At 38.3% G+C, this 25,198-nt stretch overlaps 1 pseudogene; it reads left to right on the forward strand.

Moving 5' to 3' along the window:
* LOC101436103 (glutamine synthetase pseudogene) overlaps positions 1-23,989 on the forward strand; it is a 71,175-nt pseudogene extending 47,186 nt beyond the window's left edge.
* The last annotated feature ends 1,209 nt before the right edge of the window (positions 23,990-25,198 follow it).

Genomic DNA, 25,198 nt, shown 5'->3' on the forward strand with positions numbered 1-25,198 from the left:
TCTCATTTCATTGTTTGTAATCCAATTTTGTATTCTTATTCCTTTGCAATTCTTACTTGACGCCATTATTCATTCTCCTAAGTCTTATATAGTTTCTCTTCTATCTTTTACTATTATTATTACTACTACCCTTTTTCTTGCCATAATTCTTTCAATTTCTCTGGCCCTAATATTTTCTCCAAGGGAACATAGACAAAAGCAAGGAAATAATATAAGAGGAACAAAGAGTCAAAGTGAATACTTACCACACGCACATGCAAAGCACAAAACAAAACGCTAGATTAGAAATAGAACCTAATCCTCTGAGCAAACTAATCAAGATAGACCAATGTCTAGACATCAACAAAAATTCAAACCATACTAAGGAAGAGGAAGACATGGACCAGTTCAACACACTAAAACATAGGGGGAGATTTGAAACGTGGAACAACTAATCAGAGGTTCCAAAAAAATCATGAATCAACTTAATGAAGTGAAGGAAAAGATAAAGGTTATAAAGAAGACACTGAGAGAAAACACTGAAGAAATTATAAGCATACATAAAAAAGATAATAGATATAATGGTGATGAAAGTTATAATATGAGAAAACAAAAATTCATTGAAGGCACATAATGGCAGATTTGAACATTCAGAGGAAAGAATCAGTAATGTGGAAGACAGTACAGCTGAAATCAAACAGAAGGTAGAACAGACAGATGAAAAAATCTACCAGGGCCTCAGGAATTTGAATGACAGCATGAAATGAACAAACATACATATTATAGGTATCCTAGAAGGAGAAGAAAAGGGAAAGGGGGCAGAATGTGTGGTGAAGAAAAGAATGGCTAAATATTTATCAACCCTACTGAAGGACATGGACCTACATGTCCAGGAAGTGCAGTACACACCAAACAGTGTAAATTGTAACAGGCCTATTCCAAGACATGTACTTGTCAAATTGTCCAATGCTCAAAGCAAAGAGAGAATACTGAGAACAGCAAAGGAAAAGAGAGCCATCACATACAAGGGAAGTTGGAAAGGATTAAGTGCTGATTTCTCATCTGAAACCATGAAGGCAAGAAGGCAGTGGTATGACATAGTGAAGATGCAAAAAGAAAAAATATCCAGCTGAGAATTCTTTATCCAGCAAAACTAGCGTTCAAAAATGTAGAAGAGTTAAAAATATTCAGAGATAAAAATTAACAGAATATGTCAGTAAGATACCTGCACTTCAAGAAATAACAAAGGGAGTTCTACAGGTGGAAATGATAAAACAGGAATGAGAGGTGGAGGAGAGTGTAAACACAACTAAAAGTTAAGAAGAGAAATAAAAACAACATATGGCATACATAAATTAAAAAATAGGGTTAATATAAGTAATTACTTGACAGGAATAACATGGAATGTTAATGGCTTAAAATCACCAGTCAAGAGACACAGATTGGTAGAATAGATAAGGAAATATGATCCATCTATATACTGTCTACAAGAAACCCACCTTAGACCCAGGGATGCATGGAGGTTGAAAGTGAATGCTTGGAAAACAATTTTACAAACAAGCAATAACCAAAAAAAGGGTGAGAGTAGCTATACTAATATCAGAAAAAAATAGACTCTGAATGCAAAATTATTGCCAGAGACAGTGATGGAAACTATGTAGTAATGAAAATGGTAATTTATCAAGATGAAAAAACAAACATAAACATTGATGCACCTAACCAAGCACCTCAGTATACATGATGCAGCCACAGGAAAAACTAAGTGGAGGAAAAGATGGCTCTACAATTATAATGGAGATCTTTAACACACCATTATCACCATTAGACTGAACATCTCAACAGAGAATAAATAATGATATAAAGACCTTGAGTAATACATTGGAGGATCTGGACCTAATAGACATATATAGAACGTTACACCCCAATACAACAGGATATACATTCCTCTCGAGTGCACATGGATCATTCTCCTTGAGAGACAACATGATAGATAATAGCACAAAACTTAATGAATTCAGAAAGTTTGAAATCATACAAATAAATTTCTCTGGCAACAATGGAATGTAGCTGTAAAATAGTAAGGACAGAGATCCAGACTAGGCACAAATATATAGAAGTTGAACAACACACTCATGGGCCAACAGTGGGTCAAGGAGGAAATTGCAAAAGAAATCTGTACCTACCTTGAAATGAATGAAAATTACAACACCATGTATCCAAACCTATGAGATGCAGAAAAAAACTGCACTGAGAAGGAAACTCATAGCTCTAATGTTGAGAAAACTCTTTAGAAAATATAATAAGAGTTACTGATATAAGTTGTTTGACAGGGGACATCTGGCACAGGGTGCAACTAGGGTAGGCTTTTAGGGAGTGTGTGAGTGCTCCTCGTGTCATATTGTGTTATGTCAGTGGGTGGAGACCCACACAATGAGCAGGAAGGTGTTATGCCCCCATCCTGGGGAGCCAGATGTTCTCAAACAGAGGGGAGGTTGTCTCTCAAGAGCATGGGTTGCTCCCAATGAGGAAGGACAGACTAGTGTGTCAAACCCTCAGTATTGTTGTAAGTATCTATGAATCTTGTCTTACAATCTGTGAAGCTTGGTTATCACTGTGGGTCCCAAAGGGGAGGGGAGAGAAGAATAGAATATTTGGAAGAGGGGGTAAATTTGGGCAATGGAAGTGTTCTGCCTGATCCCGCAATGATGGATACAGGCCATGTTAAATATCACCAAAATTTATAAAGGAGTACAGCTGAAAATGTAAACTATAATGTGAACCACAATGTAACAGAAAATATATGAAAGTGTACGGTGTAAAATGTGAACCATAATGTAAACCATAATGGAACCATGATGAGTAGCTATGATTCAATATTTGTACATCAGCTGCAGCAAATATAGTATTCACAGTTATAAGGATCATTGCTTGGGAAAGGGGAAAAGGTTTTGATGTTGAGTATATGGGAGTTCTCTCTATTCTATATGTGACTTTGCTGTGACCTAAAACTTTTTTGAAGACATATAAATAAAAGAATGTAGACACTGAAAAAGAAATGGAAGAGATTGTCTTGCTAAACTGTAAATTTAGGGCAACACCTATTACAGGGATGAAAGGCAAATCATCAAAAATATTTTTATTATGTTTTTCATTTTTTCACCTTAATTTATTTTTTACTTTACTTTAATTTTTCTAAGTTATGTATTTCATTTCTAATCTTTAATCCTATCATTACTATTTCATTTTCCAATTAGTTGAATTAGGCAATATATTAGGCTTCATTTATGAAGAAATTTTGGATCACAGAGGGGATCAACTATGGCAGGGGAGGAGCATTGGTGTGGGGTGTCATTGATGGGGGATGCATGGGTGAGAGGGAGTTTTCCAGGCCATTCATATAGCGTATAGTTATGTACATATGTTCATTGGGTACTGACATAGGGGATGGGATTTCACATGACAACTGAGGGTATGCCGAGTTCCCATTCTGGGAAAATTTGTGGCACTCCCCAGTAGAGCAACAACAATCCCCCAAGTGCAAGGACAAAGACTAGTGAAGAAGGATGGGCCAGTTATGGGTCCTTGATGCGGATAACTATGCTTATGAGCTTGTGTCCTTGAAATTTCAACTAGGCCTAGAGCTGCAGGGTGACTAAGAGTTACCTCCTGACAGCCTCCATGTTGCTCAAATGTGGCCACTCTCTAAGTCAAACTCAGCATGTAAATGTATTACCTTCTCCCCAGTTTGGGACACAACTCCTGGGGATGAGACCCCTGGCACTGAGGGATTACTACCAAGCACCAGCTGATGATGCAACTATAAAAAGTCCTTAAATGAAAGGGGGAAATGGTAAAGACAAATGAGTTTATATGGCCAGGAGACTTCAAAATGAGTCATGAGGTCATCAGAGTTGCTGTGCTTATGTACAACTCAGCAGGAATCACAGAGACAGCCAAAGTAGATAGAGCCCCAGGTAGGCATGCTCCTGATGGCTACAGTGACACCCTTTTCCTATGGCCATGACAGATAGTTCTGGAATTAATTGCCCTGCCAGTGGGCCCTACTTTGGAATTTGTGTTCCTTAGTGTGATGGAGTGAGACTCATGTGACTTCCTTATGCATGCTTCTTCTTTCAATTTGCTGAACCTGTGGGTGGTGGTAGGATTGGTGTATGTTCAGGAGACTTGAATCTCTGGGCTGTCTATGTGCCAGCTGGCCCCTGAGCCTCAGCAGAGTTGCAACACCTACTCTCTGGTTCATTGGACTTACCCAGGTCAGCTAACAGGGAGGTGAGGATGGTTAACCACCACACCAGGTCACCAAAAGTGTCCACAGCTGCAGGTAGGATAATTCCATCCATCAATCATGAGGGATCTTAGCACCCTCTAGATTTGGAGGTGGAGTGGACATTGCCGTTCCAGGGTCCTCAGGATGGAGGAATAAAATATGGATTAGAGTGGACTTAATAGTATTCTGCTGTGGAAGTATTGTGTTTCTAAGAATGGAAGTAATTATATCATTGATGTGGAGACAGTGACCATGGGGATGGCTGAGGGTAGGGAGAGTGTTTAAGATGTGTCATATGGGGGCATTTTTGGGACTTGGTGTTGTCCTGAATGATATTTCAGGGACAGATGCAGGACATTGTACATCCTGCCATAAACCACTGAATGGACTGAGAGAGAATGTAAACTATAACATAAACTATAATCCATGTTGTGTAGCAATACTCCAAAATGTAGTCATCAAATGTAATGAAATTACCACACTAATGAAAGAAGATGTCGTTGTGGGAGTAGTGGGAGTTGTGGAGAGTACAGTATATGTAAACCTCATATTTTTTAATGGATCATTTTGTGTGATCTATGTATCTTGAAAAAAGATAATAAAAATAATAAATAATAACAATAGGGTGGGTTGGGGAAAAATACAGGAAATGAAAGATAAGGACTATAATTAATAGTAAGATTTTGACAATATTCTTTCATAATTTGTAACAAAAATCTCACAAAAATGCAAAGTGTTGGTGGAGGGTTGATATATGGGACACCAGTATGATGTTATCCATGTTTACTTTGTAAGTTCACTACTTTTACTATACATTTATTGTTTATGTATGTCATATATAAATGATATAATGATAATAAGAATAATAAGGTGGGTTAGGGGGAAATAATTTAGCTAGTAGTAATATTTTGATGATGCTCTTTAATCAGTTAAAAATGTTTAACAATAATGCAAGTTATTAGTAGTAGGTTTAAGTATGATAGTCCTCTATGTTGTTATATATGATTTTTTTGTAAATTCACAACTATAACTATACACTTATTTTTATGTATGTTTATGTATGAGTGATACATTTCAATAAATTTTAAAAAATCAAAAAGAATTAATGCACAAAAATCAGTCACATTTCTGTACACCAATAATGAACAATCTAATGAGGAAATCAAGAAAAAAAATCTCAGGTACAATAACAAATAAAATAATAAAATACCTAGGAATATAATTAAAGAAGTGTATGACTTAAAGAAGAAAATGACACAACTCTATTAAAGGAAATCAAAGAAGACTTAAATAAATGGAAGAATATTCCCTCTTTATGGATAGGAAGATTAAACATCAATAAGATATCTAAACAATTCAAATTATTCTACAGATTTAATGCAATCTCAATAAAATCACCACAACATATTCTACTAATTGGAAAAACTATGAAATTTATCTGGAAAGGCAAGAGGCACTGAATAGCCAAAAACATATTGAAAAAGAAAAATGAAATTGGTGCAATCACACTACCTGACTTTAAAACATACTACAAAGCTACAATGGTCATAACTGAATAGTATTGGCACAAAGATAGACATACTGACCACTGGAAATAAATTGAGAATTCTAATATAGACCCTAGCATATACAGTCAACTGATCTCCAACAAGGCCACCAGTCTATTCAACTGGGAGGGAATGGTCTCTTCAAAAAATGGTGCTTGGAGAACTGGATATCTATATCCAAAAGAATGAAAGAGGAACACCATCTCAAAGCAGATACAAAAATTAACTTAAGATGGATCAAAGATCTAAATATAACAGCCAACACCATAAAGACCTTGGAAGATAAGGTAGGGAAGCTTAAATAGAATCTTATATTTCAAAATGGTTTCATGAACTTCACACAAAAAGCATGAGCAGTGAAAGAAGAAAATAAATAAATGGGACCTCCTCAAAATTAAAAAAATCTTTTGCACTTCAAAGGAGTTTGTCAAGAAAATGAATAGGCAATCTGCTCAACAGGAGAAAATATTCAGTAACCATATAACTGTTAGGGACCTAACTTCCATCACATATAAAGAAATCCTACACCTCAAATACAAAAAGCCTAATAACCCATTTAAAATATGGACAACTGATTTGAATAGACATTTCTACAAAAATGAAATACGAATGACTTCAAAGCACCTGAAAAGATGCTAAGCATCACTACCTATTAGAAAAATGCAAATCAAAACTACAATGTGATATTATCTTGCACCCATTAGACTGGCAGCTATTAAAAAACAGAAGACTAAAAGTTTTGGAGAGGATGTGGAGGAATGGGAACCCTCATCCCCTGCTGGTGGGAACATAGAATAGTGCAGCCATTGTGGAGGACATTTTGGTGGTTCCTCAGAAAACTAATTATAAACCTGCCATATGATCCAACAGTTCCATTACTGGATATACACACAGAAGAACTGAAAGCAAGGATACGAACAGATATACGCACACCAATGTTCATTGCAGCATTACTCAGTATTGCCAAAATTTTGAATCAAACCAAATGCCCTTCAACAGATGAATGGATAAACAAATTGTGGAATGGATAAACAAATTGTGGTATATACATACAATGGAATATTAATCAGCTGTAAGAAGAAATACAGCATTAACACACAGGATAATATGAATGAATCTTGAGGGCCTTATGTTGTGTCTAGCATGCCAGATATTAAAGGACAAATATTACATTACTTCACTGATAGGAATTAAGCAAATTGAGCAGACTCACAGAACTAGAGTCTGGAAGATAGGTTTGCTGGAAATTGAAACGGAGAAGAAGTTTGTGAGCCAACACCCATATGGGCAAAATCTGTAAGTTGAAAGTGTGTAGTTTTATATTGGAGGTGCATTACCATAGTGTAATGATACTGTTGGGAGGGGCAGTGCTGGTTTGTAAGGGGGGTGGGGTGGAGAGGATGGGTTGGTTCTGTCCAAGGAACTGGGGGGAGGATTGGGGGAGGGAGCAGGTGAATATTGGGGATTGGCGGGTATATAGTTGAAACTACAATGTTGGAAATACTCTGTGGACAATAGAGCTAGTGAGGGTTGATGGTTTGGGGTGTTGTATGTTGGTGTTGTATGCTGGGGGCATTCGGGATAGGGTGCACCTGGGGCAGGCCTCTAGGAAGTGCATGTGTGTTCATCTTGTCATAGTGAGTTATATCACTGAGTGAAGACCAACATAATGATCAGCAAGGTGGGGGACTCCCATCATGGGGAGGACTGTTATGATCTGAAATAGAGGGTCAAGTGTCTCTCAAGAGAATGGGTAGTGCCTAACAGGGAGAAGAATCCATAATATTAAATCCTCCATGTTGTTGCAAGTAACTATGTATTTTGGACTTCAATTAGTGAAGCCTTTTGATTGCCATGGGTCCTGAGCAGAGGGGAAGGGAGGAATAGAATAGATGAAATTGGGGTATTTGGGCGGCAACAGAAGTGTTCTACTTGATCTAGCTATGATGGATATAAGCCATTTTAAATTTCAGCAAAAATTTATAAAAATGTATGGTCCAGACAACCAGCCAGATGGCGGTGGAGTACAGAACTCCTAGAGACTGTTCTTGGTACACAGCAGTTAGTAAACACCCAGAGATATCTCGAGGTAACTGAAGCAACTGTTTGGGAACTCCAGGAGGCCAGCAGAGTATCCTGCAACATATTTGAAAGAATGGAAGGAGGAGACTGCCCATCTGCAGAGAAGACTCATAAGTAGAGCACTCCATGCCATGGAGGCTAGGGCACATCTTCCACTGGAGGCATAAGTCACCTCGGGAGCTCTTCCATGGAAGGAATTAAAAGCTCCACTTCCCAAAAATGGAGGAGGAAGAGATGGTTGGGCACCAACTTCAGCTGCTGATGAGTTAATTCAGTGGGCTACAGTATAATCCTGAGAACAGCTAAAGTTTGAACCTGTCCAAGCCTGAAAGAGGCTGGTAGCTGCCATCTTAACTCTGCATCTGGCATGAGGGGAAGTGAGGCAGACTGAAAATCATAGTGCTGGTGGGGACCAACTTCTTTCCATCCAAGTCAGATTGAAGCTCTAGCCTAGGCCCCACGGCCACCTCCAGCAGGGAGGAAGCAGTGTGAACCTGTGTCAGCCTCTCCTGGAAATTACTGGCCAAGCCATGGAGGCTGGTGATTATCCTACTCTGGTTGCATGAGCTACCCCAGGAGCTATTTTGTGTCTGGAGTTGGAAGCACCATTTCCCAAACACAGGGGAGGAAGAAACAGTTGGCTGTTGATTTCAGCTACTGATTGGTAGGTTCGGCTGGCTAAGATATAAGCCTGGGAAGAGTTGGGCAGTGAATCTTCCCAACTCAGAAAGAGGCCAGCGGACAGTATTTTGACTCCTCCCAGAGCCTGAGGGAAAGCCCGGCTGACTGAAAAAATCACAGTGAATGTAGGAATAAGTTTCTTTCTCCCAGATCAGCCTGCAGCCCTAGACTAAGCTTCAGCCCCACCTCAGGCAGGGAGGAGGCTGGCAACCCCTGCACCAGCCTATCCAGGTAGCTATAGGTACCATTGGCTGGCACGGAATGAAAATTGTAAGTCTCCTGGGGTAACTGTGTTCATCTTGTACCCACACTGCACAGATTGCTCCCCACACCTGCAGCTGCAGGCAGGAAAGAAAGGGGCATGAAGCTTCATCAGTATCTCTGGGTGACAACAGTCTAAGCCTGCATGATTTGTATTATTCCACACAGCTGTGACTCTGTCCCTATGCCTGGCAAAGAGAAAGTTGAGAAAAGCTTCATTGGTTCCTGGTGCAATGAGGGCAGCTTGAGCCTCCACAGCTTATAGCACCAATTACAACCTTGGCTCCTACTGCACAACCAGCAAGGGAGAAAGGAGAGGAAGCCATAAACTAAAGAGAAAAACTGTACCCAGAATAAATACTCTAGTATGCCAGATGCCAAGACACCAACCTAAAATTTCAATCCATACCAAGAAACAGGAAGCTATGGCCCAGTTAAAGCAACAAGATAAGCCTCCAGATGACATTAAGGAGTTGAGACAACTAATCATAGACGTTTAAACAAATCTCCTTAATAACTTCAATAAGTTGGCTAAAGAGATTAAGGATATTAAGAAGACACTGGATGAGCACAAAGAAGAATTTGAAAGCATACATAAAAAAATAGCAGATCTTATAGGAATGAAATCTGCAGTAAATGAAATTTTAAAAAAACATTGGAATCATATAATAACAGATTTGAGGAGGCAGAAGAAAGGTTTGGTCAGCTTGAAAAAATGGCCACTGAAAGTGAGCATGCAAAAGAATAGATGAAGAAAAGAATGGAAAAAAATTGAACAAGGTTTCATGGAAATAAATTATAGCAAAAAGCATGAAAACATACATGTCATGCGTGTCCCAGAAGGGGAATAAAAGGGAAAAGGGGCAGAAGGAATATTTGAAGAAATAATGGTAAAAAAAAAAATTCCCAACCCTATTGAAGGACATAGATAGCCATGTCCAAGAAGCACAACATACTCCCATCCAAAAAAATCTGAATAGGCCAACATTAACACACATAATAAACAGAATGTCAAATGCCAAAGACAAAGAGAGAATTCTGAGAACAGTAAGAGAAAAACAATGCATAGCATCGAAGGGATACCTAATAAGATTAAGTGCTGATTTCTCACCAGAAACCATAGAGGCAAGAAGGTAGTGGTATGATATATTAAAGATACTACAAGAGAAAACCTTCCAGCCAAGAATCTTATATCCAGAGGGACTGTCATTCAAAAATAGGGTGAGATTAGAATATTCACGGATAAACAGAAACTGAGAGAATTTCTAAGCAAGAGACTAGATTTTCAGAGAATACTAAAGGGTGTGTTAGAGCCTGAAAAGAAGAGACAGGAAAGAGAGACCTAGTTGTGAGTATAGAGATGAAGAGTTTATCAATAAAAGTAACTATAATGATCAAAAGAATCATGAAAATAAAATATGACAGATAAAACTCAAATAGGCAAGAATAAACTTAAGCAATGATGTAAAGCACTTCTGTTCAGTAAACTGCAGCTCAATGTTAAAAGAAATCTAAAAAGACCTAAATTAACTGAAAGAACATTCCATGCTCATGGATTGGAAGACTAAATATATTAAGATGTCAATTCTACCCAAATTGATATACAGATTTGATGCAATCCCGGCAAAAATTCCACCAGCATTAAAAAAGTAATTGAAAACACCATCATCAAATTTATTTGGAAGGGTAAGGGATCCTGAATAGCCAGACACATAAATTAAAAGCAAACCTTTATCTCCAGACTTTAAATCATATTACCTAGCTACAGTGGTAAAAACAGCATGGTACTGGCATAAAGATAGACACACAGACCAATGGAACCAAACTGATGGTTCAGAAACAGACCCTCGCATATATGGTCAAGTGATTTTGACTAGCCTGTCAAGCCTACACAGCTTGGGCAGAGCAGTGCATTCAATGAGTGGTGCTGAAAGAATTGGATATCCATATCTGAAAGAAGGAAAGAGGATCCCTATCTCACACCTTACCCAAAAATTAACTCAAAATGTATCAAAAAACCGATAATACGAGCAAGAACCTTTAAATTTCTAGAAGAAATTATAGGAAAATATTTTCATGATCTGGAGTAGGTGCTGGATACTTAAAGGAGATAGGAGGAGGACTGAGATAGGCTACTGATATATAATGTATATAGAAGTTTTAATTAGCTTTATGGTAAACATGTGGAAATGTATAGAGAGGATGGTAACACACAGTAACAGCTAATTTATAAATGGGGATGTGACTGAAAATGTTAGTCTAAGTATGTAAATGCCAATTGACAGAATTCTAGAGAATAATCTAGGAACCGCATAGCACAGTAAATAAAGAGATGGGGGAGAATTGTGGTTGATGGTACAGATGCAAGAGTGTCCTTTGTGAGCTAGAGAAAATGTTCATCACTACTGCAGGGTGCTGGCAATGTGGAGAATCATGGGAAAAATTCAGTTGGAGTGACCTATGAACTGTGGTTAGCAGTAATAATATAATATTCTTGCATACGTGCAAAAGATGTACTGTGTTGATAATGAGGCAGTATGAAAAATGTGAGCCAAATATAGACTATGGACATGGTAACAATCAGATGATATTATCTGTAGCGAATAATTCACCACAGTGTGGTGTGTTGATGGATTAGTGTTGTATGGGAATTCTGCACACGTGCATGATTGTTTCATAAGTTTAAAACTTCTGTCATAAAAATATTTTAAAAAAAATAGGGTGGACTGGAAGAAAAACACACCAAATGTAAGGCAAGTACTATGATTAGTAGTAAGATTTTGACAATATTCTTCTATAATTTGTAAGAAACGTCTCATGACAATGCAAGGTGTTGGTGGAGGGTTGATGTATGAGACCCCTGTATGATGTTCTGCATGTTTGCTTTGTAAGTTCACAAATTTTACTATACACTTAATTTTTTATGTATGCTCATATATAAATGATATAAAGATAACAATAACAGGGTTGGTTGGGGGAAAATACTTTGGTTAGTAGTAATGTTTTGACAATGCTCTTTAATCATTAGTTTAAAAGATTTAACAGCAATGCAAATTATTGGTGGTATAGTGAGTAATGAGATTCCTGTATGATGTTATATACACTTGTTTTGTAAGTTCACAACTATATTATACACTTACTTTTTATGTATGTTTATGTATGAGTGATATACTTCAGTAAATTAATTTTTAAAGAAGTGTATGGTCCAAAGTGTAAACCATAATATAAACCTTTGACCATGGTTGGTAGCTATGTTTTAATATATGTACATCAGCTGTAACAAAAGTAACATCCACATATAAAGTGTTATTAATAATGGAAGGGGGAAATTGGGGAGGTTGATGCGTATATGGGAATCTCCTGTATTTAATATGTGACTTTTCTGTAACCTAAGCCTTCTTTGAAGACAAAATGGAAAAAGTAAGACACTTCAGTAATAAATAGAAGAAAATGTCACTGTAGATATAAAAGAATAAAGGCAAAGTGTAAAAAAATTTAATATTTTTCTTTAGTTTCTATTATCCTAATTTTTGTATTTTTTTAATTTTTTACATTTTATTTATTTTTGAAACTTTCATTAATATTTAATTTTCTTATTAATTGTGTTTGGCTATTTTATTGGTTTAATTTTTGAAGAAGTTTTGGATCACAAAAGGGTAACAGCTGTGGGAGATGAGGATCATTGTTGTGGAGTGCCAGTAATGGTGGATACATGGGAGGAAGCTCACCTGGGCATACATATAAGGCATACAAATTTGTTCACATGTTCATAGGGCATTGTCACAGTGGGTGAAGATTTACACAATAATTGAAGGAATGTTGAGTTCCCATCCTGGGGAGTTCTGCCATGTTCTCTATTGAAACAACAAGAATTCCCTGAGTACAGGGGAAATAACTAGTGAATGAGGATGGTCCACTGATGGACCCTTGATATAGATGACTGTGCTTATGAACCTTTACTCTTGAAATGGATACTTAGCCTAGTATTATGGGGTGTCTAAGAGTTCTCCTCCGTGGAGCTTCCTTGTTGCTCAATTGTGTACTTTCTCTAAGCCAAACTCAGCATATAAATGCTTTACCTCCTTCCCAGCATGGGATATGACCCCCAGCAATGAGCCACCCTGGCACCAAGGGATTACTACCAAGCATGAATTAGCAGTGCAACTGGAAAAAGACCTTGACCAAAAGGGGAAAAGGTAAAGAAAATGAGTTTACATGATTAAGAGACTTTAAAGTGCATCAGGAGGTCACTCCAGAGGTTAGGCTTATGCATGTCTCAGCAGGATCTCATTGACTGCCAAAGTGTATAGCACCCCAAATAGTGGAACTCCTGAGGGCTCTGAAGACATCCAGACACTGTAGTCAGGGCAGATAGCTCAGGAGTTTGGTGCCTTGCCAGTGAGACTTACTTTGGTATTTATGCTACCCAGAGTGACAGATTTGGATTTAGTTGTGGTTTCCCTACACAAGACTCTTCTGTTGTTCTATGTGGACCTATAATTAGTACTAGAGTTGTTAGGTGTACGTCCAAGAGTCTTAAATCTTTGGGCTGTCCATATGGCAATTGGGCCTTGAATCTCAAAGGAATTGCAATACCTACTCTCCAGTTCATTGGCCTCATTCAAGACACTAAAAAGGAGGTGATGATAGACAACTACCATATCAAGGAAATGAAAGTGTCTACAACTGCAGGCAAGAGAGTCCCATACATCAGTCCTATGTGATCACAAACCCCTCTCAGTTAAAGGTGGAGTGGATTTCACCATCCAAGAATCCTCAAGATTGCAGAATGAACAATGGACTAAAATAGACTCAATGTTATTCTACCAGAGACTTATTGTGATTCTAGCAGTGGAAGAAATTATATCATTGATGTGGAGGCAGTGGTCACTGGAAGTTTTGAGGGCAGGGAGAGGGAAAACAGGTGTAATGCATGGGCATTTTGGGGACTTGGGAATTGTCCTGAATGATATTGCAATGACAGATACAAGTCATTTTATATCTTGCCATAACCTACAGAATTGTATTGGAGAGACTGTAATCTACAATATAAACTGTAATACATGCTTAGTGGCAATTCTCCAAAATTTGTTAATCAATTGCAATGAATGTAACACCCTAATGAAAGAAGTTGTTAATGTGAGAAAATATGGGCAGTGTGGAGAGAAGGGCATATGGGAATCCCATATATATTTTTATGTAACATTTTCATAATCTAGATATTTTTAAATTAAAAATTTTAAAAATGACCTATATAAATGGAAGGACATTTCAAGTTCATGAATTGGAAGATTAAATATCTTTAACATGTCAATCTTACAAAAAGAAATAGATAGAAACAATGCAATCCCAATCAAATTTCAATTACCTTCTCCTTAGAAATGGAAAAGTCAGTCATCAAACTTATGTCTCCACATCAAGTAAGTGTAATCCCCAATTACCTAAAGTCATTATGAAAAAGAAGAATGATGTTGGAGCACTCACACTTCTAGATCATAAAACTTATTACAAAGCAACAGTAATCACAATAGCACAGTACTGGCACAAGGACTAATGTATTGTATAGAACAAAGGCATAGAATAGATAGCTCAGCAATCAACCATTATATTTATGGACATGTGGTGTTTGACAAGGGGGCAAAGACCACTCACTTAGGAAAAAAATAGTCTCTTCAACAAATGGTGAAGTCAAAACTGGATCTCCATTTCCAAAAAATGAGGACTCCTACCTCATATACAAAAACCATCTCAATATGATTCAAAGACCTAAATATAAAAGCTAGAAATATCAAACTCCCAGAAGAAAATGCAGGGAGGTATCTTCACAACTTAAGTGAGTCAATCATTTCTTAAAATTTATACCTAAAGCACAAGCAATAAAAGAAAATATAGATAAATGAGACCTCATCAAAATTAAAAATTTTGCATTTCAAAGGATATTATCATGAAAGTAAAATGATAACCTATACAATTGGAGAAAATATTTGGAAACCACATATTGGAAAAAAGTTTAATATTCACAATATATTTTTAAAAATCCTTCAACTTAACAAAAACATGAAGACCCAATTTTTTTTTAAATGGGGAAAAGTCTTGAAAAGACACACTATTCTATACTAGCATATTGGGAGCCCCCATGCCCTAAAGAGACACCCTGTCCTCTGTTTGAGAACATCAGGACTCCCCAAGAGGGAGGTACAACAACTTCCTGCTAATTGTATGGGTCGCCACCCACTGATATAACGCTCTATGACAACATGAGCACTCACACTCCCTAGAAGCCTCCTGTAGGTGCACCCTGTGTCAAATGCTCCCCATTCAATACCCTAAAACTGTAACCCTTCCTTATTATATTGTGAAAAGAGTTTTCTCAACATTATAGTTTCAACCATGTATCCGCCAATCTCCGGGTTCACCTGCTCCCCCCAACAATGTCCCCCAATTCCGTGGACCATCCGAGCCATCCTCCCAACCCTAGCCCCTCTCAAGCCTGCACAGTCCAAGCCAATATTGTCCTTAAGCCACTGTCACATCCCTTCACTGCACAACTACTTACCTCTGCCTTATCATAGATTTTGCCCATGTAGGCATTGGTTCACAACCTTCCTCTCCCCCACTATTTTCTATAAGCCTATATTGCACACTCAAGCTCTCTGAGACAGCTTGGTTTGCTTAATTCATATCAGAGAGGCCATGTAGTATCTGTCTTTCAATACCTGACTTACTTCACTTAACATAAGGTGCACAAGATTCATCCATGTTATCCCATGTGTTAGTACAGTATTTCTTCTTAGAGCTGAGTACTATTCCATTGTATGTATGTAACACATTTTGTTTATCCATTCATCTGTTGATGGGCATTTGGGTTGATTCCAGCTTTTGGCAATGGTGAATAATGCTGCTAAAAACACTGGTGTGCGTATATTGGTTCGTGTCCTTGTTTTCAGTTCCTTTGGGTATATACTCAGCAGTAGAATTGCTGGGTCATATGGCAAATCTATAGCTACTTTTTTGAGGAACTGCCAAACTGTTCTTCAGAATGACTGGATCCTTCTACATTCCCACCAGCAGTGGATGAGGTTTCCTATTCCTCCACATCCTCTCCAACACTTGTAGTCCTCTGTTTTTTTAATAGCCACCAGTCTAATGGGTGTAAAATGGTATCTCATTGTAGTTTTGATTTGCATTTTCCTAATAGCTAGTGATGTTGAGCATCTTTTCATGTGCATTTTTCTCATTTGCATTTCTTCTTTGGAGAAGTGTCTGTTCAATTCTCTTGCCCATTTTTAAAATGGGTTGTTTGACTTTTTATTTTTGAGGAGTAGGAAATCTTTATATATGCTGGATATTAGGCTCCTATCAGGTATATATTTACTGAATATTTTCTCCCATTAGTTAGGCTGTCTTTTCACTTTCTTGACAAACTCCTTTGAGGTATAAAATATTTTAATTTTGAGGAGATTCCATTTATCTATTTTTATTTTTTGGCTGCTTATGCTTTGGTTATGAAGTTCATGGAGCCATTTCATATTACAATATCCTGTAGATGCTTCCCTACATTTTCTTCCAAGGTCCTTATGGTCTTGGCTCTTATATTTAGATCTTTGATCCATCTTGAGTTGATTTTTGTATAAAATGTGATGTGGTGTTCCTCTCTCATTATTCTGCATATGGATATCCAGTTCCCCAAGCACCATTTGTTGAAGAAGGCATTCTCTAACAGTTGAGTGGGCTTGATGTAAACCATAATGTAAACTAATGTGCATGGTTAGTAACTATGTTTCAATATTTGTACATCAGTTTTATCAAATGTAACATCCACATGTAAAAAAAATCATTGGTGGGGATGAGTCAAAAAGGAGAGGATGTCGGGTCCATGGGAGTCTCCTGTATTCTGTATGTGACTTTACTTTGACCTAAAATTTCTTTGAAGATATAATGAAAAAAAAAGAGCTAAGACACTGAGGAAGAAAAGGAAGAGATTGTCTTGACACTGTGCACACATGAGAACATATATTACAGTGATGAAAGGTAAAATATCAGAAAAATTTTATAATATTTTTCATTTTAATACCCTTAATAATTTTTACTTTATTTTAGTTTTTCTAAATTGTTATGTATTTTATTTCTAATGTTTAAACCTATTATTACTATTTCATGTTCCTATTATTTGAATTTCCTGGTATATTAGGCTTCATTTTCAAAGAAGTTCTTGATAATAGAGGGTTTCAACTGTGGCAGGTCAGGAGCATTGGTTTAGGGTGTCATTAATGGGGGATGCATGAAGGGAGTTCACCTGGGCATGCATATAGTGTATATAGATATGTTCAGATGTTCATTGTGTATTGACACAGTGGGTAGAGAAAAACACGACAACTGAGGGTGTGCTGTGTTCACATCCTGGGGAGCTGTTGCCACATTACCCAATGGAACAGCAACAATCCACCAAGTGCAAGGGCAATGCCCAGTGAAGAAGGAAGGTCCAATGATGGGCCCTTGATAGTGATTACTATGCTTATGAGCCTGTTGTGCTAGAAATTTCAACTTGGTGTAGTTTTGCAGGGTGCCTAAGAGTTACCTCCTGAGAGCCTCCATGTTGATCAAATGTGGCCACTCTCTAAGCCAAACTTAGCAAATAAATACATTACTTTCCCCCCACCCCTGTCCCGTGTGGGACAATACTCCTGGGGATGACCCTCCCTGGCACTGAGAGATTACTACCAAGCACCAACTGGTGTTGCAACTAGTAAAATATCTTGAATAAAAAAGGGAAATTGTAAAGTCAAATGAGTTTATATGGTTAAAAATCAGGATGTCTTCAGAAGGGTCATGCTTATGCACATCTCAACAGGATCTTAGAGGCAGCCACAGAAGATACAATCCCAGGTATTGGTGCTCCTGAGGGCTATGGAGACACCCAGGTCCTATGGTCATGGCAGATGGCTCTGGAGTTCAGTGCCTTGCCAGTGGGCCTTACTTTGGAATTTGTGTTCCTGACTGTGATGGATTTGGACTCAGATGTGACCTCTCTATGCATGCCTCTTTTGTCACTTTTACTGAACCTGTGATTGGTATTAGGGTTTTTGTATGGCCAGGAGACTTGAATCTCTGGGATGTCCATGTGCCAGATGGGCCCTGAGCCTCAGGGATGTTGCAGCACCTACTCTCCATTTGTTGTTCTTAACCAGGTCAGTTGACAGGGAGGTTAGAATGGACAACCACCACACCAAGGAACTGAGAGAGTCTACAGTTGCTGGTGGGAGAGTACCATTCATCAGTAGTGTAGGACTGAAATCCCCTCTCAACTGAGAATCAGAGTGAGCATTGCCACCCCATGGTCCTCTGATGAAGGAATAAAATATGGACTAGAGTGGACTTACTGGCACTCTCCTGTAGACTTATTATGACTCTAGCAATGGAAGAAATTACACCATTGATGTGGAGACAGTGGCCTCTACAGCTCCTGAAGGCAGGGAAAGGGAAAGAAGGTGTGATATGGGGGCCTTTTTTTTTGACTTGGAGTTATACTGAATGATATTGCAGAGTCAGAAGCAGGACATTATATATCCTACCATAAACCACTGAATGGACTTGGAGAGAGTGCAAACTACAATATAATCTATAATCCATGCTGTTTAGTAGTTCTACAAAATGTATTCATCAAATGCAATGAATGTATCACACTAATGAAAGAAGTTGTTGATGTAGCAAAATTGGGGTGGGGGTGTGGGGAGTGGTGCAGATGTGAAGCTCCTATATTTTTTAATGTAGCATTTTGTATGTTCTATGTATCTTTTAAAAATAAATTAAAATATGTTTTTTAAAAAGACTTGAATGGACATCTCTCCACAGAAAATATACAAATGGCCAGAAAGCACATGAAAAGATGCTCAACATCATTAACCATTAGAGAAATTCAAATTGAAACCTCAGTGAGATAATATTTCACACTTATTAGAACAGCTGCTAACAAAGTGCAAAATAGCAAGTGTTGGAGAAGATGCAGAGAAATAGGAAGACTCATTAATTGCTGGTGGCAATGTAAAATGGTGCATCTGCTGTTGAAGACAGTTTGGCAGTTCCTCAGAAAGCTAAGAGTAGAGCTACCACATAACCCAGAAACCCCACTACTTGGTATATACCCCAAAGAATTGAAAGCAAGGGCTCAAGGACTCAAACAGATATTTACACACTGAAGTTCATATCAGTATTACTCCCATTTGCCATAAGATGGAAGCAACCCAAGTGTCCATCAATCAATGAATGGAAGAATAGAATGTGATATGTACATAAACCGAAATATTACTTAGATACAAAAGGACAAATATTGCATGATCTCAGTGATTTGAAATAATTAACCTAAGAGATAACACTGATTTGAAATAATTAACATAAGAGATGACACTGATAGTCTACAGCTGACCTTGTGAAGAGAACAGAACACATGAGCCTGTAAAGAAAGGAGCTGTGGGAAGGGAGATGAGCCTTATGCCAGCCTACAGCTGAGATCAGAAGACTCTGTGACCACAGAGACTCAGAAAAAAAGAGGAAGGCTGAACCCTTGAACCCTTGTAGATATCGCCCGCCATCTTGTGTCAACACGTGGAAACAGATTTTGGTTAAGAAAATGCCTTTAATGTACCTTGAGTTGGACTCCTTATGGCCTTGTGACTGTAAAGTTTTCCCCCAAATAAATATCCTTTATAAAAGCTAAAATATTTCTGGTACTTCACATCTGTACCCCTTTGGCTGACTAATACAGTCCCCCTGAAGTAGATTTGACTTAGAGAAGTCAAAGAAGTGTGGATAGACAAAGAACCAAACACGGTAACCATATTTGCAGAAAATATTCTGCCTCTGTGCCAACAGAGTGTAGAGTCTTTGGAATGTGATATATGGAATGCTACCCTGACCCATTTTTCATTATTGGAGCCTCTTGCAAATAAGTGAGAAAGGATAATCCAAATCGTTCAATGATAATTAATGAATAAAAAGGAACTGTCAAAGCATCAGTCAAAATACTCTATTTTCCAAAAGTGGAAAAGAGCAACAGAGGAACAAACCACAATGATTTTCCTGTGTGGACAAAAATTATATCTGAATATTCCTTCATAAAATTGTATAAAATAATGAAATAATAATTCCATGAATGAACAAACCAAAACAGAGATTAATGAACTCTGGAAGAGCTGATGATTCAGCAGAAGGACATGAAACTTTTGCTGGTATAGCTCAATGGAAATGATCTGGTTCTGGAGCTATTTTCAAAGTGGAGCTGATGGGATTGGATGATGGATTAGATGAGAGGTGCTAATTGGCCCTGGGATCATCCCCAGCAATGGATTCACATGGTAGTGTGCTTTTATAAAATGTGAAAAATAGGATTTCTTAACCTATTTATTACATTGATTGACTACTATCACTTTCTACTCTGATTTCCATCCATTTCCCTTTCTCTAAGGTCAGGGGGTGTTGAAGTAGCTGTGAATATTTTTCAGAGCCAGTTAAGGAGAAGTTGAGTTTAGCTTAAATGTAGTGGAATATATTTATATGGCTTGCAGTTAGTCTTATGTATAGATAAATTGTTGCTAACCATCTTGAAAAAGGAATAGTTCCCAGAAATACTCCTGTTCCTCACTGGTCAGACTTATTCAGCATAGTAAAAGAAAGTTACAAAGCCAGAGATATCCTCCCTATATGAATGTACTGTACGGCATTTGGCAATGAAAGTATGTGCCTATCTGAAGACAGGCAAGGTTGGAAATGTATATAGACAGAAACTAGTCTATGGAAAATTTCTTCAATCATTTGATGTGCAAAAATATATGCAGAAGATTCAGTTCTCACTGTTAATTAACCAAAAGGAAGTTTCCTTCTGACAGGAATGCACTCAAAAATACAGTGTATGAAACTGTGCATAATACTTTTATTTATTCTTTGATGGCAATTGTGTAAAATATAGTTTATCATGATTCATATGTTAACAGGGCACAAACTGTAGCAGTTCTATAAGCATTGAGAACATCTGCATGTGAAGTTGCATGCTTTAGCTTCCTAACTAGCAATGATAAATTTTTATCAACCATTCTTGTGAAAAGACTGAATTATCTATTTTCTCTACAGAAAATCATATCATAAACCAATGACAGATGAAGAAGAAAACAAAGAAAATACAACCCAAAATTGTTACGGAGTTGTGTTAGGCAGTTAACTTTAAAATTGACTGCTCCCCTCTCACTTCCCAGGGCTCCCACCCCCAGGCAACATTCTTTGTTCTTTATCCTTTGAGAGGTCAAGGTCATGCTTGAGGGGGGGTCAGCCTCAGGGGAACCAAAGAGAAAATTTCCAAAGGAAGAGTGGAAAGTACAGCAAATAAAATCCTTATTTCTGTTTTTTTATGTTGATACTTTTAAAAACGACTTATGCTTAATGCCAAGGGTCTAAAGTGCTGCCAGAAGACAGCAGCTGGTTGTGGGCTTGTGGATACAAACCCGCTCGCCCAGCGTGGAAGAAACACAGGTTAGGTCATAAGCACAGAAATACTTCATACCCCTCCGAGGAGCACCTTACGATCCTTGCAGCCCCTGAAGTAAATGACAGAAGGAAAGGAGTGCTGCAAGTTCAAGACCATGGCAGCCACAGGGAGGGAAAGTTTCAGGAGGGTTAAAACATTCAAGAAAAGGTATTCCAGGGGACTTTGGAAGCTATCTTCCTTGGTGACCTTTATTTTAGTTCTTTATTGTTGTGAAGGTCTGGGCAACTATAGTTCATCACCCGCTCCATCATTATTTGAGGTGACTGCAATAGCCATTGATGAGGAATGTTAGGGGAGTTGGCTCTGGGGTTGCAAAATGAAAGGTGGAACGTGAAAGGTTTTAGAAAATACATTTGGCCACATAGGGAAAATATATTAGAAAAAGCTGTGTACTGATTTTTGTGGATTGAACAAAGCCAGGTAATTAAAATGTGATTTATTTTAAAAAAATACTGTTTTTTCTTTTTATTGTCATATTTTGGCATTGCCAGTTTTTTTAAATATGCAATTAGTTGTGATTTCTGGTTCTAATTAAATGCTTCACTATCTCATTCTATATGCATAGTTTTAAAATTCTTTATCCTGAAGAGGGCCATCCATATATTCTGAGCTGGGTGGATCTGCCACTGAGAGTGAAAGAAAGATATGCTTTTTATATTATTTATAACATTTACTGTAGGGAAGAATACATAAATTATATGTCTGCCATAAAACTAGTTTTTAACCTCTAGCAGGTCACAAAATGGTTTTATTTTCCTTATGCTTTTCAAAGCTCTAGGTAGTCACAATGGTACCATGGTGGTTCAGTGACCTCCATGCTTCTCTTGGTCGTTTATTAAAACATGGCTTATGCCCTAATTCTTTCCCATTTACTCTCCATTGTTTTTGTCACTCAGTCCTCTAGAATTGGATAAGTGCAAATTACCAAAGACTCATTAAAAATAACACTGAGAATAGAGAAGAATTGCGCATCTGACCTTCAAGCCCAGACTCCTCTCCTCACATCACTCTCATGGACTGCTCACCCTCTGTTCTGCTCACCACCCAAAACACCTTCCACCACGGCCACCTCAGCAAGATCCCACCTGAACAAAGACATTAAGAAGGTATACCTGACTTTGCTTCAGGGTGAGAAAATCCAAACTATGTATATCTGGATCAATGGCACTGAGAAAGACTGTGCTGCAAGACCCACATCTTGCACAGGGAGCCCAAGTGTGTTGAAGAGCTGTCCAGGTACAATTTTGATATCTTTAGGAATCTTCAGTGTGAAAACTCCAACAGTGACATGTATCTCTTCCCCGTTGTCATGTTTTGGGACACTTTCCAAAAGGTCCCCAACAAACATAACAAACTGGTGTTCTGTGAAGACTTCAAGTATAACCAAAAGCCTGTGGAGACCAATTTATGGCACACCTGTAAATGAATAATAGGCATGGTGAGCAAACAGCACCCCTGGTTTGGAATGGAGCAGTAATATATCGTGATGGGGCCAGATGAACATTCCTTCAGCTGGTCTTTCAAAGGCTTCTCTGGGTCCCATGGCTCATATTACTGTATGACATATTACTGCAGACAGAACCTATGGCTTAGACATTATGGAGGCCCACTTCTGAGCCTGCTTGTGCACTGGATTGAGGGAACAAATGATGAGGTCATGCCTGCCCAGTGGGAATTCCAAGTAGGACCCTTTGAAAGAATCAACATGGGAGATCATCTTTGGGTGCCCCATTTCTTCTTATACCATATATGTGAATAGTGACCTTTAATTCTAAGCCCATTCCTGGGGACTGGAATGGTGCACGCAGCCATACCAACTTCAGCATCACTGCCATGTGAGAAGAGAATGGTTTGAAGTACATTGAGGAGTCCATTGAGAGACTAAGCAAAGTGACACAAGTACCACATCTGCTCCTATGATCCCAAGGGGACCTGGAGAATGCCCAGTGCCTAACTGGATTACATGAAACAAGCAACATAAATTGTGTTTTTTTTTGCCAGCATGGCCAACTGTGGCTCGAATATCCACATTCCTCAGACTGTTGACCAGGAGAAGAAGGGTTACTTTGATGTTGTTTTTTTTTTTTTAAAGAATTATTTCTCTCCCCATCCCCCCCGCCCCCCACCCCGGTTGTCTGTTCTCTGTATCTATTTGCTGCATCATCTTTTTGTCCACTTTTATTGTCAGCGGCTTGGGAATCTGTGTTTCTTTTTGTTGCGTAATCTTGTTGTGTCAGCTCTCCATGTGTGCAGCACCATTCCTAGGCAGGCTGCACTTTCTTTCATGCTGGGCGGCTCTCCTTATGGGGCGCACTCCTTGCGCATGGGGCTCCCCTATGTGGGGGACACCACTGCATGGCAGGGCACTCCTTGCACGCATCAACACTGCGCATGGGCCAGCTCCACATGGGTCAAGGAGGCCCGGGGTTTAAACTGCGGACCTCCCATGTGGTAGGTGGATGCCCTAACTACTGGGCCAAGTCCACCTCCAAGAAGGGTTACTTTGAAGACTGCTTCTTCTCTGCCAGTTGTGACCACCATACAGTAACAGGAGTCCTCATATGCACAAGTCTTCTCAACAAGACCGGTGAAGAACACTTCCAATACAAAAACTAAGTGGACCAGACCTCTAGCCATCAAACCTCTCCCAGTTCTTCATGTTCATTCCCACTTTTTCTCTCTCCCAATTGTCCTACTAACTGTAAATCAGAGGGCAGAATATCAAAGTCTTTTTTATTCCTTATATCCAGTTAACAATTTTTGCTTTTTTGATCTAAGGTAGAGGGGTTAAGTTGTTAATCTCTGCAAACCCACTCCATCCTTCTTTTTTTCCTATCACTAGAGCTTTTGAAAACAGTACACTGGTGGGAAGAGGGAGTGGGGAGATATAACCACAGCTTCCATTTAAGCAGGTGTGTTTGTCCCGTAGGCATAGCTATCTGGACTGAGAGCATCTGTGTTTGTGAAGGGAGAGCAGGCCTTTTTCTGTGAGGTAGGTGAAGGTAAGGGAGCCCTGATTTACTCTGTAGTTCCCTTAGAACATCACCCCATTTTGGTGGGAAGTTTCATTATTTGAAAAGATTATAACCAAATTTCTTTTTGAATTTGAAATTAGTAGAGAAGGAAGGGTTAGGGAGATCAGGAGGAAAATCCCTTTGGTCTCTTGGCTGTTATGCTTCCCTTGCTTGAAGCTGAATGCCCCAACCTGAAAGCAAAGCCCAGAGTATTAACTCAATGGATATACATACCTTAAGAAGAAGAAAAAGCTCTTATTCCTTTGTCTTCCATTTATAACACAGAGCAGTAGTAGTATTTTATATTTATATGTAAATTTATACATACATTTATATGTAAATATATACAGGTGTGTGGATATGTGTGTTTTTCTAAAGGAGAAAACTACTTAAAAGATACATATATGCTTATATACACACAGAGTTTGGCAATATAAGTTGGCTGGTAAACTTAAGTTTATTCCCAGCAAGAGTGTATTGGGGTTATTTTCTGTTGGGAGTAGTTTGTCACTAAAGCAGGACTTTCAATTTATTAATTTTTTTAAAAAAAGCAAAACAAGTTTAGATTTTAATTGTATTTGTACAGTTTCTAAGTCTTCCTGTTTTGCAGATTGCTTATTGGCTTCACTGAAACTGCCTTCTTCCAATCTGCTCTTTGAGGAGATAGGGAAGGACTGCAGTCACATAGTTGCAGTTTTATATTCTGATATCTTTTTCTATGAGTGCAAGTTATTTCTTTCCTTTAAGATTTCTGTAAAGGTATTTTTTCTCTATAAATAAAAAACAAACACTACCTTAATCCTTAAATTTT

Source organism: Dasypus novemcinctus, chromosome X (genome assembly GCF_030445035.2).
Source record: "Dasypus novemcinctus isolate mDasNov1 chromosome X, mDasNov1.1.hap2, whole genome shotgun sequence".
Classification (NCBI taxonomy): Eukaryota; Metazoa; Chordata; class Mammalia; order Cingulata; family Dasypodidae; genus Dasypus; species Dasypus novemcinctus.